Source organism: Scatophagus argus, chromosome 19 (assembly GCF_020382885.2).
Source record: "Scatophagus argus isolate fScaArg1 chromosome 19, fScaArg1.pri, whole genome shotgun sequence".
Lineage (NCBI taxonomy): Eukaryota > Metazoa > Chordata > Actinopteri > Scatophagidae > Scatophagus > Scatophagus argus.
Window position 1 is genome coordinate 3374695 of NC_058511.1, and position 11165 is coordinate 3385859.

Sequence of the window (11165 nt, forward strand, 5' to 3'; positions counted from 1 at the left end):
ATCAATCAATTATCTTGCTATCAAATATCTGTGTATCTCCAGTCTCATATAGATTCTCTCTTTATGTTTTTGATTTTGACTCCATGATGGTGCCTGGTCTGACGCTTGTAATTAGCTACTTTTCACCGCTGACCTTAGAGGTTTGTCATGTGTATTGTTGATGTTTTCTCAGATATGAGTTCATAAAGTATTGTTGTGCCGATTGAAAAATGGGCCATTGTCCATTATTTTGAAAGATGGTGGTTTAAGTCTTGGAAATTTTGGTCCATATGTGGACGTGTCCTTGATCAAGATATAAAACACAAAATTACTTTTGATGAGCAGACCATCATTATGTTGATTTAACATGTACTTTTGAATTTCAAGTTCAAACCAAATCGAACATTAAAGAGTCAGACTCATATTCCTTATAATACAGGTTCACTGATGAATGTCTGACGGCTCTTGATCCTGCTGATAAAAAGCCATTCAGTGAACATTAGAGGTCACCCATGTTTTACTCCTTTGTCAAACTGTAGTTTCTCCTCAATTTGAGTACATGACCCACAGGGCCTGTGTTTGGCAGATGATTTTTGTCCATGTTTGATGTTGTGACATTTGACAGCTTTGAGTGGTTGGTTATCAACTTTTACTCCCTTGGGAGTAAAACCTCCTTCCACAATACTAGCTATGGTGCTTTGTAACAGCTTAAAGTGATTTCATATGGGACTTATTATTATTTTATCTGAACATAATAAAGCACACCAGGATTGACTATTTTTGCAACACTATATAAATCCTTCTCTTTGTCCTGAGTCAATTCAAATCAATTTATTCATGTAACGCCAAAACGCAACAAAAGTTATCTCGTGACACTTTCCAAATAGAGCAGGTCTAGACCAAACTCTTTCATTTAGTCTTTAATAGAGAGACCAAATATTCCCCCATGAGTAAGCACTTGGCAACAGTGGCGATGAAAAACTTACTTTTAGAAGGCAGAAACCTAGGAGCAGACCCCGGCTCTAGATGGACGGCCATCTGTCTTGACCGGTTGGGTTGAGACAGGCTGCGCTTTTCTGAGTGGTACATTCAGTGGGCGATGCATAAAGGCTGGACTGTTTCTGTGCAGGATAATCAAGAAATCAAATATATTAACAGCCTTTATACAAGTTATGGCACATAAGAGTTCATAAAACACATCAGTCACTTGTACTATCATTTCTATTTCTTTTGTTAAATGTGAAACAAACTTAATTTAACACCAATGTAACTGCTGCTGCATCCTGGCTGTGAGGAGGTTCCACCTGATATGCTCATCAACACTGGTCAGTTGCAGCTTTGATGGATTGCCAGCTCCTCAAATTGTTTCTTTTAGTATATAATTTAATAATCCTTCAAGCTCCTGACTGGCACAGAAAAACTATGTGCTTATCCTCAAATAATAAATAGAAAGAAACTGAGAAAAGAAGCTGGTGAGAAAGTGACAGAGCAAAACGATACATTCAAACAAAAAAGCCAGTTTCAACCACATGTTCTGTTTCTCAGAACTGTTTCTCTGGAATTTGTTTCAGCTCAGAGTGAGACAGCTGGAGAATAATACTGACTTCTGAGTTGAGCGATGACGGACGAGAGAAGGATGGAGAGGTGCTCTTGATCGGCGTCAATAATCACAAACACACCTCCTTCTCTTTCCTCTTCCCTTTCTCTTATTCCTTTCTGGAGCAATTAAAAAAAACACACAACAACAACAAATGCCTCTTTTCACAAAGACGTGAGTTAATTCAGCTCTCCAGCAGCAGAATAGGAAGGGCTGTGCTAATTATGTGAAATACAGGGCTGAGGTTAAGGACAAGGGCTGTCCTTTAATCAAAGCAAAGAGAGAAGGAGTGCATTGATTCATTGCTGTATTTCAGTAAATTGTTAATACTGAATACACCTACATAATTGAATTGCTGGTCTTTGTGCATTTTAATATTTTTACTTCTAGGAATCAGAAATCAGCGGATGTTCAATCTGTGATCAAACCAAGCTGGACTATTTGTTAAGAGGGATGAAGACTGTCGTAATTTACCTTAGTGCAACCCGCTTTAATCTCTTTTATTTCTATCATATGTACATGGGTATGTGCAACAATGGCCGTGGGTGAATTGAGGTGATGGCACCATCATTTCCCAAGCACTCAATTTATAGTTTAACACACTGAGACACAGAAAATGAAATTTTCAAATAACAAATGTAAAAAAACAGGTGTTCAAAACTGTTTTTGTGATCTAAAACTTGTATTAGTTTTCAAAAACATTCATATATGTCTAGGCAAGACCTAAGTTTACATCACATTAGTCAGAATTCTGGGACATCATTAATCAATATATTCACATTAACAATCAGTCAAATGACTGAATGAATCAAATCACTCAACATGAAAGCAGTCCTTTGTCAGCCACAAAGAATAGTCATCTCCCATTACTTTAGCTTCTTTTAGCTCATTGTTTTGGTTTTATGCCACATTTACTATATGAATCATTCTCACCAACCATGTTTTCAGCGCAGCAGCTCCTTCTTCTTCTCCTAAAACCAGTGGCTCAACCTGACATGTTGAGGCGTGTCCTGTGGTCCTTTCTGAGGAGCCTTGGGGGATAGAAAGTGCAACCAAAAACATGTAAATACAACATTTTATCAGAACATTCTTCTGGAATTCATTGATCATGAAAATAAAAGTAGTTTACGGGGAGAAAAAAAGAACCAAAAGTTAATTCAGACATTTAATGAATGTCTTGGTCCTTTGTTACTAATCAATTTCACTAAAATCTGCATCCTGTCCTCCAATGTGAATGTTAATAAAACATTTTGATCTTACTTCCCCTTCACTTTCTTTCTCTAGCACTATCTTTGTATTATTTTAAAAGATGAAGGATGAAAGTCTTTCAGGTTGAAGCATGGTGAAAATAAGAATGTGTGCAAATGCAGCAGAAGTACTCACAGAGCACTTGAAGTTTGTGTTGTCTACTTGATGCAGATACTTTGCCTTGCAGCGAGTCACACTAGCACACTTCTTTTTTAAATCTCAACATGACAACATGAAATATTCAACACCTCTTCAAGGTTAAAAACAAGCATCTGCATCTACTTTTCAGTCTAACCCTACACCTCTCTCCCACCTCCATCCTTCTGTGATCTCTGCAGTTAGAGCAGATCAGAGCTAAGTGAGGCTATCAGGTTTCTCCTCCCTTGACGACTGTTTACAGGAGAAACGGAGCGGAACAGTCCTTTAACTATGCAGAGTGAATCCTCCTGCTCTATTCTGCAACATTCCCCCACACTTCTGCTACAGTTCCTGTGGCAAGAAGAAAGACACAAGGGAAAGAGGGAAAGAATGATGGACATTTTGTTGCAAACAACTCATGGAAAGAAGGAGACGAAAGTGTGCCACACTGAGTGGAAAAACAAGAAGCATTCAGACTGTTAAACCTTTGACAAACAGTAAAACTCACACCATATTTCCCTATTGACTTGAAGCTGCATGTAAGCTAGAGTTATTGGCCTGTAAGTATTAGTTTGATAGTGGTAGATTGGTCCACTAATTTGGTCGCCTGTGAAGTATCTTGTTCGCTTAAATCTGCAATAACTGATTTTTGTGGCCACCTGGGGGCAGCACAAACACATTGTGAACCCTTTAAGATGTTTTGGGGTTTCTTTAGTCACATACTGATGGGATTATCATATTTTACATACCCAAAATCATGATCTTTTCCTAAACCTAAACAAGTAGTTTGGTGTCTTTACGTCACCAAACAAAACTGCACTGTGACTGTTAGCATCAAATATGCTCCATTCTTATCATCCTGTTGGACACAGAAATTAGCAAACAGCTTCTTATTTACACATACAGCAGTTTTGAAGGAACTCAATTATTACTCAATTATTATTACTCATTTGGAATCATGTTTCTGGTCACATGGTGAATCTAAGTCTGGTATTCACTTTGTTTTAGCTCTGATTTTGGTCTCTACCAACTTTCTGCCAAATATCTATTTTTTAAAGGTCCACTTTGCAGGTCTTTAACATTTTCTTTGTTTATAGTAGCCACTGTAAGGGAGGATAAGATATTCCTTTGGTTATAATGTGCTACCACACTTCCAGAGCTAGATGCCATTTAAAACAGCTGCTGTGGCCGAAAACAACTCTGTGGAACAGTGATAATGAACCAAAACGGTAAAGTTGAAACCTGCAACAGCCATAAGGATGGCAGATTTTTTTTTTTTTTTTTTTTTTGAATGACCATCGTCCTGAATAATCTTGTCGTAAAAAGACTACTTAGTGAAATTTAGTCTCATGCCATGCAGTTGTTTTCTTTGTGTTGCTAGCAAGGACAGCCAAAATTCTGTGGAAAACACTTCAGTTATCAGCAGCTTTAATCCAAAAATATCAGCCTTCAACCACCAATATATCTACACTCGCAGTCATATGTTTTGATTGTGTGCATATTGGAATTCCATTATAGAGAACACCTAAGCAAATGTCAGTGACATTCAGTTTGTCTTTTTCAGTCTCAGAATGTGAGATGACAACACAACACTTGCATCAACAAACACAGCGATGGCCTGCATTAAAGAATCATCTAAATGGCTGATGTGCTTGTCACGAACCCACAATGAAACAACCAAATGTGTTCTCCGTTTAAGTGGAAGGCTGGAGTCGGGTGGAAACACAGCTGTGGTTCTTGTTATCCAGGCTCTGACTGCCAGAACTGTCAGCTGTGGGGTAAAACAAATCCTGTGCCTGAACACACACTGACTGACTTTCATTGAGGTTTGTTTACCTCCCTCACATGCTTGATTTCCATTGATTTCAACTGGAGGAGAAGTGGAAACTGTAAAAGTGTGGACAGACTCACAAATGCCAAAAAGTGCTCCTTGTGGACAAAAACAGTAGTGCTGCAACACATTTAGTTTCATTTCACACAGTCTTACATCACATTATAAGAATGTAGCATTACCCCAAGAAAAGGACTGGTGTGGATCTCTGTGGTCTAGACTCAAACTTAATAGAAAAATTGAATATGTTACTGTAATTTAGCCATGCACCCTGATCCTTAGATGTAAGGTGTAAGGATTTTTTTCTGGTCTTTGTCAAGATACAGGATGAAGTGTTTGAGTAAAGAAGTAGCATATATTCATCCATATATGAGTATCAAATGAACAACACAAAACATGAAAATGGTTAAGGTCAAATAACGGCTGTATCGGTTTGGTTACGAGAGCACATTTAACCCATGCAAGTCAAGATGTCAAGAGGTCAAGAAGAGAGAAATACAAAGATTTAGTTTGATGTCATCCAAAAACGCAAAAGTGTTTTCTCTTAAGTCTTTCCAGTGACCTAAAAGCAGCCAGCCAGTCGTCTCCCGGCTCAGCTGTCTTTATATTTCTCAGAGGCAGTGAAAGCTCGGCCTCTGCTGCGCCTGAACCTCTGCCAACATTACATTGTCAAATCTTATCTGGGACGGTAGGTGGATCACATCAATTGTTAGTATTTTATTTTTAAGAAGACAGACAGACGTGTCATCTGCTGCTACGCTGACCGACTGCCAGGTTTTTTCCTGAGCTGAGAGACTATAACACTGATACGAGGGAAACTGTTGAGGCCACTACTACTACTGCTGTGTGTGTGTGTGTGTGTGTGTGTGTGTGTGTGTGTGTGCGCGCAGATGAGGAGGATCTGCAGGGTCTTCCACAATAGTCGGATTAAATATCACTTCTTTCAAACATCAACAGTGCCTCACACAATAAAACAACGCACACACTCGAACAGAGAGCTCTCCATGTCTCAGCCTGGACCTCCGGACAACTGGGAGGTAACACTAAACAAACACAGACTTACCTGGGCAGGTAACCTGAGAGGAGATCCACCTTGACCCCCTTTCTGCATAACCCTCCTCCCACCACCGCTGCACCATTTCCTGCCTGAATCCCACAAGCATTAGCAAGCACCATGGGGCCTCAGGGTGTGTGTGTGTGTGTGTGTGTGTTCTTGATGGAGCTGTGGACCTAACAGGTAGAGGAAAGGAGGGAAAAGGAAGGGATGAAGAGTGATTGGTGAGGTGTGAAGACAAGCAAATCTGGTTGGACAGGTGATCTATGGCCGAAGAAAAGGAAAAAAAAGTTTAGTGAAAGGAGTTTAAAAGGATTTGGTCTCTCTTTTGTCTCACATATTTTTAACTTAGACAGGGGCAGTAGAAGCCTGAAGGTTAGAGACCAGAGGATCATTGGTTCAAATCTCACAAATCCCACAACCTGCGAGGAATGTTTGAGTAAGGAATTAAAGACGTTTAATCTTTAAACAAATTACAGCTGGAGGAAGTCTAATCTGCAAACATCGATATGCCTAAATGTGACTTAAAATTTAGTCATGTTGTTAAAGCCTCCACACTGGATCGCCTTCACCTGTAGCGATCGGGCCTCTTCTGAACTAATTTCCTGAATCACGCTGAACAATTCTAGATGTATTAATGGACAACATTTTGATATGTGAAAATCAGACGGGCAAATGATAAAATCAGCGATGGCTGCATTTCATTTAGCTGCTTCACTTTCAGGGTCCTGCTATTGTGCACGCTGTAGGGCTGACCCCAACGCTTCAAAGCTTCTGCCGTTACCATGGTGATCAGCGTCCAATGACGGGAGGAGACGTCGCACATAAAAAGAGGTAAAAGACTGATGCAGAGATGGGGAAGTGGAGGACCATCAGTGGTCTCATAATCAGCGTGCCTGCAATCGTGTGAGCTCGCAACTCGTTGAGAGGACTTCTGACATGAGGACAGTGGCTGCTGACTCCCTTCACCCAGACATAAGATACTTAGAGTTTCTTATCAGATAAAAGGTTACATGCTCATCTACGGTTTCCTAGAATTATCTTTGTCCAAGATCCACTGACAAGTTGACACCTTGGAGAAGAGTGAGTTGTAACTGACAACAGCAATGAAATGCCATAATTAATGTAAAATCTCGATTACAATCTTACTGAAGATCTTAAGCAACTAGCAACTACGGCCACGCAGTGAAGGAGTCCACAGAGAACCTCCAGCATCTCAAATCAGTCAAAAAAAAAGAAAAAGACCCGAGAGCCTGCGGCCGATGCTTTAATTACTGAAGACGTTCTTAAAGAATGTGTTCAGTGTGTTCATGTGGCTCGTTTCTGTCTGCACCAACCTGAACCTGAAGCCCGAAGTCACACGTTGAGCTTCAGCCTCGGAGTGTCTGCGTGTGGACTGTGGGAGAACAGGTGGGCATAGTTTCTGTCAAACACAGAGAGATTGATGGAGTGGGTTTGAGCGCTGGCCGGGGGTATTCTTTTACAGTAATGGCAGAGACAGAGACAGCTGGACTCTGTACATTGGACTCTCTCTCTCTGTGTGTGTGTGTGTGTGTGTGTGTGTGTGTGTGTGTGCATATTTGTGCAGGACCTTATATGTGCTCGTCTATATGGAGATGCACTGTGTTCTTCCTTCAAACAACTGTAGATATGAAGCAATGAGGAGACGCTGAGGCTGCTGAGTGAACTCAAGAATACTGCGGTAAATTTCTTTTAGTCTTAAAAGAAAAAAATAAATCTTCAGTGTATACAATTGAAAAGTAAAATAAAAATGTCCTCACATGTGTCAGTATTGTTGAAGAAGCAGCCTTCAGAGGTTTTTTTTGCACCACATGTCTGGAACAAACTGAGATGTGCCCTGATACGAAGCCCTGAGGGGCTTAAAGTGTGTTTTATCAAGTTTTGGTCCATTTATTCATGTCTTGCATTGTACTGTAATTTTAATGCTACTGCATGATTTGTCTTATACAATTTAGCTCATCCTTATCCTCTATTTTAATTTGTTTTACTTTTAAAAATGCTACATGTCTATATTGTCTATTACAACTAAATTCAGTCATTATCTGCTCACCACCATGCAGAAGGTAAAATGACTTAGTTTCTTCGTGCACAAAACATTTGTGGAGCTTCGCAGCAAAGTGGCACTGCAGCTTTCTGCTAAACAACTGAAGTGGATTTTGTGCTTTTTTGGATTATTGTTTTTTTAACGTTTCAACACAACCCCCCAGCTTCTTGAGTTCTTTAGCCAAATGCTGCAATGCGGTTTTGTTGCAAAAATCCAGAAGTGTTTTGTGGACAAAGAGTCTTCATCTGACTCTCCATCAGCTGGTTGGTGAGCAGATAATGACTGAATTTTTATTTTTTGGCGAACTGTTCCTTTAATGCATTTCTTTCGGAAGTAAAGCACTTTGATTTGAAAGGTGCCACTGAAATAAACTTGTCTTGCCTAAAACCTTCGGGAACCTCAGTTTAAAATCCAGGCATTTTATTCAAACGCAACTAAAAATAATAAGCTTTAGCGGTAATTTTGTCTCTTGTTTCTCTGGCATGTCAGTCATGACAAGCTCCAAAGAAGACAGAGTGATTTCTATAACAAGCACTTAGCCAAAGTGGAAATATTTTTATTTGCAGTCAAGAGGACTAAGGGGTGACTCTCTTATGTGATATTAACTAGAGTAAATTTTACACAACAGTGTTAACCTGCTTAGTGTTTTATTTATTTCGCTTTTTCATCCAGTAGACAAAGCAGCGAAGACATGAACCCGATGTTCCACGTAGAGGGTCGAAAGCACGGTTTCACTCTATTTTTCATATCCATGTGCAACAGAGGGTAAAATACCTGTGCTGTGTCGAGCCGTGTGTTTAATTACACATCCTTCAAAACCACAGAGCTGTACAATGGTCCAGTCAAGGGCAAGTCACTTAAGCAATGCTTTAATCAAAGGAAAAATGTGTTCAATTTAAGGAACAATGTTTAAAGAAAGTGTTGCACAGTTTACCGTAGCGCGCTCTAACGTGCCGTCATTCTGCATCCATTTGGTGGGACCTTCTGTCCAACGAGGCTGTAATTGAAAACACACACAAAGAGCTGACATTCTGAAGGAGCGATATGTGAGGTTTTTCTTGTCCATAATACAAAATGACCATGACGTTTCTGGGACTTGATCAGGGTTACTGGTCATAAGAAATAACTCAAATTGCTGCCACAGCCACATATTGTGAATTCTTGTTCTCAGACAGGCAGAAGTACTATCAACTATGTGTTCCCAGTGTCAGCAATGAACCTCCATGCCAATTATACATTTTATGAAGGTATATAGCATAGCATATATTACAACACAGTTACTCACTATTGCCATCATACGAACATAATGTATAACAACTGTGCAAACTGTGCACTGTGGAGGACATATACTCATATAACTCATTCATAAATTGAAGTTCTCTTAAATGTATTATTATTATTTTTGTGATTTCAGAACACATTTGGCATCCTCAATTAAAATACTGAAGTATGAAAGATAAGATTGTGTCCTTACATTATCCCAAATGTTTCCAACAATGTGAAACCCAGTGCATTTTCAAAAAACCCGGAGAGTCAGAGGATGAGCAAGGAAGTGGCAAATGTGAGTAAACGTAGCGTGATTAAAACTTCAAATCCTTACCTCGTCTGAGAAGGCAGCATTCAGTCTTCAGTGATTGTTGTCTAACCATGAAGACGACTTCCATGATGTCATGCTAAAACAGAAACGACATACTGTGCATTTGAGTCATGTCATGTCAATAAAACATATTAAAACTTTACATATTGGGAGTTAAGTATCTTCCTGTGCTTGGTCAGATGTTAATTTTGCCAATCTGCAGTCTGTATTACTACAACTAACATTATATTGAGTTCATGTTGAGTTTTGTGTGACCTTCCTTTAAACCTTCACTCCAGTGTTATTCAAGGGAATTCTGGCCAGAATGGTAACCGACACAGAACCGATAACCTTTAGAAACACATCCAGCTCTAATATATTACGTACATAAATTTAGAAAATGTGGTTTTACTGATTTATGCGGTCACATAAAGAGAAATGACATGGAACCCTGAATGATGCGGCAGCAGAAAGAAGCCATTCTTCCCTTTTTAAAGAGAGAGGAACATCTCTAAATTGAGGTCTGACAGTGGGCTATTGATTGAGCGGTGAACCTTGGACTCCACAGAGCCCACACCTCTCACTTACAATCTCTGTGCCAAGTATTGTTGTGGTCCCACTTTATGGCAGAGACTGACCTTCAATTTGCAGGAATGTAGAATAAAACCAATACAGTTAGTAACTTAGTGAAACAATAACATGTTATTATAGCTGAAGGTAGGAGCCACATGGAAAAAATAAGTGATTATTTTTCAGAACGTCCATGTGCTCTTGTTTGGAAAGGGGACAAGGAAATGGGAGGTGTAACGATTTGAGCGATTTGAACTGAAGAGTCCATTTGGACAATTTTACAATAAAATTGTCTAATCTGACACATATGAACTAAATCTACATCTGCAGACCATTTTGAGCAGGATGTCCAAGGTAGAGCGACAGAGTCAAGAAGGTGGATTCATGTACAAATGCTATTGACCTAAATGAAGCAATTTTACAACATGAGCTTTTCTTTGTATGTCTCAGCCCACAATATGCTGTTGTTCTGAGAAAGTGGTTTCCATAAACAAATTCTGTTTGACTCTACCGTTAAGAGCCACTGGTTTGGTCTTTTCTACAGGTACGCAGCTTGGAGGTAAAATCTACTGCCTTGTTGTCCTGAGTGTAACCTCATTAGCCACTGATTTCTAAGCAATTTTTTAAAGTCTCGCTCAGTGAAGGTCTGAAAGTGATGCCCTCTACTGGTTTGCCAGGCTTGCTTGAATTAGTGAAGAGGCGGAGTTTGGTTACCTTTCAGCTTACTGTGTAGATTTTGTTCTTAAACATACAGTCACGCTACGGATCTCCTTTCACTGCCAAGGGCGAAATGAGTGCAAATTTGTGTTCTAAATTTCATGGTATTTCATCTAATAGATGTTCAGATATTTCAGCCTGGACCAAAACGGTGAACCAACCAACTGGCAGACGTCATCCCGCAACCATGGCTAAAGATCAGTTGTCCCTAAACCCAGACTGAGGTACTTAAACAATGTCAGAAAATTGACTCTCCCAGTTCCAACAAGGCCCCAGTAAGATAAACATCTTGCTGCTGGGCATTACAGGTCCCGAAAACCACACCGAATGACTATGTTTTTTAATTAAAGTGTATGTTCTGTTTCATGTTACAATATTCAACAATAGAGA

At 39.7% G+C, this 11165-nt stretch overlaps 1 long non-coding RNA gene across 1 annotated transcript; it reads right to left on the reverse strand.

Annotated features, from left to right (window-relative positions):
* Positions 1-1071: 1071 nt before the first annotated feature.
* On the reverse strand, positions 1072-2665 carry LOC124050687. Its single transcript, XR_006841671.1, has 3 exons — positions 2514-2665; positions 1584-1695; positions 1072-1100 (listed from the first exon to the last, which is right to left on the reverse strand). It is a non-coding gene; the product is annotated as an uncharacterized LOC124050687 (long non-coding RNA).
* Positions 2666-11165: the final 8500 nt, after the last annotated feature.